Source organism: Anopheles arabiensis, chromosome 2 (genome assembly GCF_016920715.1).
Source record: "Anopheles arabiensis isolate DONGOLA chromosome 2, AaraD3, whole genome shotgun sequence".
Taxonomy (NCBI): Eukaryota; Metazoa; Arthropoda; class Insecta; order Diptera; family Culicidae; genus Anopheles; species Anopheles arabiensis.
In genome coordinates this window covers 17218789-17225067 of record NC_053517.1, presented here as the reverse complement: position 1 = coordinate 17225067, position 6279 = coordinate 17218789, and positions in this window count along the sequence as shown.

The window sequence follows — 6279 nt, the reverse complement described above, 5'->3', positions numbered from 1 at the left end:
CGCCTCTGCTTTGGCACGATTTCATCGCTAATCAGGTGTGCTGCGCCACTAATTTGCCCGCGGAGAAATGCAACCGTCTTCCTTTTGGTGGGCTTAGATGCGGGCACGCACGACTTAAAGAGCCGGAAGGTACTCAACTACACTTGGCTGTGCTTATGTGTGTGTGTGTGTGTCTCGATGATGGCATGCTGTTATTTGGGCTTTTGTAAATGTGTTGATTTGCACGTGTAGCATATTCGGAGCATTCAAAGTGCCTCCCGCGGAGGCCGTTATCAGCTGTTTTGCGGTAACGATGTGCGGGGAGATTCCCTCCCAAGGTGGAAGCAAATGTGCCTAGGGTGTGTACTTAAAGCTCAATGAAACCATCACAGTAGATGGAGCGTATGTAAATCGAGTGGCTAATGGCTTCCTTATGGTGAAACCTGCTAACCGCTAGCGCTGGGATTGAGGGTAAGCACGAGAGCGGCTACTTCCGAGCCGACATAGATCGGTGGAAAGAATCACCATTTGTTTACTGTGCGATCAATACACCCACACACCGGTGCATCCACCAGTGCCAAGCAGGTGCAGGACCGAAACGTTGCTTTTCTTTAGCCAGCTTTTCTTTAAATACTAGAAAACCACCATCCATTCCAGCGTTAGGCCACGGTTAGGTGGCCATGGGACGGGCCGCCACACGAGTACGGGCGACAATTAATCAGCGTCAGTTGGTTGTTTCTTTCTTTACCCTGCGTTTTCCGCCCCCCTTTTTTTCACAACAATCGCACGCGTTTGTTGCAAGTCCGATGCACTTTCTGTTGCCTCATATCCGACGGAATGCATCTGCCGTACGAACAATAGAACCGTGGTGTGCAATTTCCTCCGGAGCTGTGCAGCGGCTGCATTAGCATCCCCGTCGTTCATCACGATCGGCTACGTTTTGGCGCGCATTGATGCGTGCCCCTTTCACTGGCCATTTCTCACTTGCGCTTTTCCTACAGCTGCCGCCGCACAAGCATTGAATTCCCCTTTGCGCTTGTGATCATTGTGATTAGGATGCGCGTGTCGGTGTGTCGGGTATGTGTAGATCTAGTTATTTGTTTTTACAGCAAACAGCAGTGCCAGCTGAATGTGTTGCACCCCACCATGCAAACGATGTCACGGACTGCTGTACAAGCTTTACAAGTTTAGTTTGCTCTTTTGTTTAGTTTGTTGTTCGATGGTATTGGCTTCTTCGGTAAATAATAGCATTTCTCAGCGAAACGCCATCGAGCAGGTTTTCTTTTCACCGCTGCTTGTGCTTTGATAAGTCCCACGGTGCGGCGACTTATGGTAAGAACCTGTCCGCTCAACTCTCCTGCATTGGTACATACGGCTGCCTGCTTGTGGAACCAGTTCCATCGGCACCAACATGCAATATCTTGTGCTGTTCCTGGCCAGATTTTATGACACTGGTTCTTGGTGGCTGGTGAAAGGCGATAGTGATGATACCTGCCGGTTGTTAAAATTAGCTCAATCGGTCAACGATGCGATTATGCAGTTTATTAGATCATGGAAGAGACACAGAGGACGAAGACGGTTAGGAGTTGTTTGCTGGGAAAAAAATGATAAGTATGCAAATGGAAATCTGGTGAAGATGCTTTCTCGTATGGAACCTGAAGTGGGAAGAACAGGATTACGAATCCGGCGGGTATATACGACAACTCAGAAGGCCAAAGAACCGCTAAAGCACCAGGGTACAAGAGGATTAATTTAAAGTGTTTTCAAAATGGATACAATGTACTCAAAGTCAAACTTAAATGATTTGACAACTTAAATCATAGGGAAATTTCTCAACTCGATACTGAGTAATCGAAGTAATCAGAGAAATGTATGTTCACCAAACACGACCCCATCTACAGTTCCAGCACCAAATTTAAACAAAGGCGCGTTAGTTTGATAAACCTTACAGCTCTTAAATAAAACACACACCATTGTTGTGATACGCGGAAAGCTCCAACCCAAACGTGGAAGTGTCTGCCCCGATAATAGCCAAGAGTGTGGCCACCGTGCGTGGTATGCCGCATTGCATAACGTGCGCCGTCACGCTTCTTTTTTTGTGTGACAAGCTCACTCGGCAATCGTGCGCGCGCAAAAAAACAAACCTGGCCATTTCACTTTGACGCCACAACACGCTAGCGTTTCACGATCTCCACATAGAGCGGTGCGCGTTGCAACATGAAGTGGACAAGGCGCAACGCGTACAGTTCCGACAGTTTGCCCGCTCGAACCCTTCTTGGCCATATCCAGGCATTGAAGTGGCACACATACGCCGTCTGCCGTCTGATGCAATTTGAGTAATGCGAACTATGCAAGCGTAGCCACAGCAGCACCCACCTCCCCATACTTACAGGGAAAGCCGGTGTGTCGGTGAATTATGCATGAGCCCTCAGCCCTCCGCCGGCCAGTGATACCTGCAGGCTTCTAAGTTACACATCAACTACTAACCTACTATCAGTGGCATCCGGTGCACCCTGCCTTGAATCGGCTCGGCAGCATTTCGAAAGTCAAGAACGGTTCAACCCACACACGACCCATGAGCGATGTTTACGTCTTCACAATTCTGACACAGCAAACGGTTTCAGCCCACCGCGAACTAGTCATAAATGGTGGTGCCGTATAAATAGCTAATTAGTACTGAAGACGCACACGCAGGCCAGGTGCTGCTGAGCGGGTCCCGCTATGGCAAACCTCGGCCACTGCCAGCCAGCGGTACGATATGGTTCGCGGGCTGCCCGATTGCTCCATCAGCGGCTTCGCGTTCCAGCTGAGAGGGTTCGGTCCGCGCATCTTGATCATCTTGCACGATGGCGAAGCCCCGTTGGCTATATATATAGGGGTCATTTCTAACATGCTCGTTACCCCGCGATCGGTGATCATGGTGGACTATGCCGTAATAAGCACCCTTTCGGGCCAGGCCTATTCCTGACCTTGCAGGTGGTATGGCTTGTCCGGGACGTGGTACCGAGAGGAATTTCTGGAGATTTACCTTCCAGAGAATAAGAGGCTTTAAACTGAAGTGTTCAAGCTTGCACAGCGTAGCTTCAATTTGGCCAGAAATGTCCACATTACGCAAAGACTTTCTTTTTTTCCTTCTCCCGTCGTTCGAGAGTTTTGCTACAAGAGCATTATACCGGTGGCAACTGATCGGACTACCTTGCTGCTGGGGTAGTAAATATTTTGATTATGCCTGCAGGGCTCCGCAGCGAGCTGGTGAATACAATTTTCGGCTTCTCTGGCTTCGTCACATCGGTCGATTACACAAATTGTATTCAGCTGATAGCCGTAGAAATCCAAATTTCTTTCGGCCAAATGTTTGGTAATAGTAATGAACGCATAGCGTCGCTTTGGACCTATTTTCCCAACTCTTTGGATGGAAAAGCTTGCTTAGAGGAAAAAGTAAGAAATAAGAAGGAGAGAGAGGGAAAGAGAGAGAGGGGTCTTAAACCACCGAGAAGACATTATTGTCGCCCTGGACCTGGCTGGTGCTTTGAAAGGAAATGGAGGGGAAATAAAAAAAGGGCTTGATTGTTTTCCGACTGTTGACGCCCGCGTCACCCTCCGGTTAGCTCATTAGTCGACGGAATGCATGCATGCTCGATATTGGTGCTTTGAGAGAAAGCAGCGGACAATCGGCATCTCGACAGCACCAGGCAAAAAGGTGCATCAGATATTGTCTCGCAGTCTGGCGCGTCTCCATCATGTGAAGAGTACACCTGGTAGCCCTGACTAGTTAAACGATCAACTCCTACTCCGAGGGAAATATAATGACGCTTTCAATCACATTACGAAAGCTTTCTCTGGTATAGGGGGTGGAGAAGGTAAAAAAGGGCATAATGTGATGCGCATTCAATGCGATTCCGTGTGTCATCCCGTAGAAGTTGGGCTCGCATAGGTGGGTGGTGGAAATACAATGTCAAACACCATTTAGTCTCTCACCGTGTTTATGTGAAGCGTGTGTGAATGAAAAAAGCTGCTCTATGCTCAATGTTTCGGAGGATGGGAAGGAAGGTCGGCCATATTAAACAATGATAGGAGTGCGAATAGTCAGACAAGCAAAGGGCAAACACGATGCCAGCAGAAAAGTGAGTCTTGCAGATTTCCATTTCTCCTAGCGCAATGTTCCTGTCTGTCTTTCGGAACTTTCGTTTTCTTCTTACCGCTTGTCAAACGCAACCACTCCCAACCACTCGATCGGTCTATCGATACCGATGCTGGCCTATTTTCCCCGATTGGGTTCTACATACCGGCGACCGCCTAGTGAATTCTTCCCTGCGGCGCAACAAACAGGTTCTTTGCGCACCGAACGCAAGTTGCGCCATAAAAATCAAAACCAGGCTAAAACGGTACTTACGGCAAAGGGGGAATGATCATCGCTCTGGCCAGCGTGAAACTCGTTCCCGTGACGTAGGACAGTGGCTGTGGTCATCTGGAAGGGAAATGGGTAAAGAGTGTGTCGTTGTATTTGTGTAAGCGTGAACACGCGAGCCTGGTGTGGATAGCTGCTAGGGACGCAACCTACATACCCGGTTTCAAAGTCAACGCTGCGGGATTTCGTTTCGTTTGAATGAGAACGAAGGAAACCAGCGAATTAAAATGGAGAGTAGGAGGCAATTCAATCGATGGCTTTCGTTGCAATGAAACATTAATAGAATGGCAGCGTTCTTTGAAGCAACTCTAGGCTTACTAGAAGAACTAACGTTGAAGGAACTGTGGGAGCGATTGAAAGACGATGTACATCGTTCTAAGAGTGAACTAAGACTAACTACATTTATTCGATATTCAGTGTAACCACGGTTGCTGTAACCAATGGCTACTTGATTACAACTAAGATATTGCTATAAGCAATCCACCACAGAACTAACCACACTGACAAACCGACGTGACACTTCGAACAAAATGAGCTTCAAAAGTTGTCTCCTTATTTCAAATGAAAACACTAGCGCCATCTCTATAATGATTCGCTTACTACACTGGCACAGGGAAGAAACTGCTAAATCCCCTTTTTGTTTTTCTTCGCAAATTCCAATGCGAATTGTTTTATGTACTTCTCACATCTTTTGCATTGATTTGGAAACTTATAAAATGATTTTCTTGGGTGTTTTGTCCAATAATTCTCACAAAATCTTGCCTCACACTTCCTTCGCAATTTGTATATAGAAAAGTTGTTTACATCAAAGCAGCAGTGAACAGAGCTTACTTTGACAGAAGTGATTGCCTCACTGGTAAATGACAGTACTTTCGTGTGGGACACTTTTGTAACGCCAGCTTCACGTCGGTTTGTCGGTGCTAACCATTCAGCCTTTCATTCCCTTATAGCAAGTAGTCGACTATCAAATTACTTTGTTCAATAAATTGTGCTAGGTAGCTAAAATTTAGTACCTAGAATCGATGTGGTAGAAATTTCGATATTTGATAGAGGAACCTTTAGTATCGGTTACAACACTGCCAGGAATCGAACATTGAGCGGAATTTCTGAAACAGAATTAAGCATACAAACTTAGTACAATCTGATCAGTAGAATGCGTCTGATATGTACGAAACATAGATCCGACATATTCTGCGAAAATCTTAATGTCACAAACAATCTTCTGCTGTTGTTTGCAGTCTTTTAAATCCTTTCAGTCTTTTTAAATCGCAATTTGTGGAGGGAAAATGTTCAGAAGAATTGTATATTAAGTTTTTCACTATTTATCACAAACACAAGAGTAAACCAATGGTCGAAGAACCTTCTTTTAAATAAAATTGCGTAAATCGTGATCAAGAAAAACAAGTTTGTTCGAAACGAGTCTATTATATAGCTCAATAATTGTCTAACGTTCATGTTTAAGGTCACTATCAAAACTTTTTTTTTGGCTATGTAATAGTGCTTTACTTTGGTGGAAAAGTTATTGATCTGAAATGTTCCAAATAATCAAAAACATCCAACATTCACCATCCCATTAAATCAATATTTAATAAATTTCCTTTTAATTGAAGGCCAGAAAAACAATTACGTGCCTAGTTCGCAGCGCTGGAACAGAGATCGGAACTATCCGCTAGCTAATGAACGCTACACGCGTTGGGCAATGTAGCCTACAAATTTCACCTCGCCGTGTTCACTTGCCCAGCCACCAATTCTAGAAAGCCGCCTAATTCATTACCCAGCCAGTGTTGATGTTTTAATCGACCGCCGCTCACTTCCGAGCTGACTGACATTGAGCAGGTTAGGCAGTGAGAGAAGTACCATCTCGTTCGAACTTCCGACGGCTGGGCCGGGGC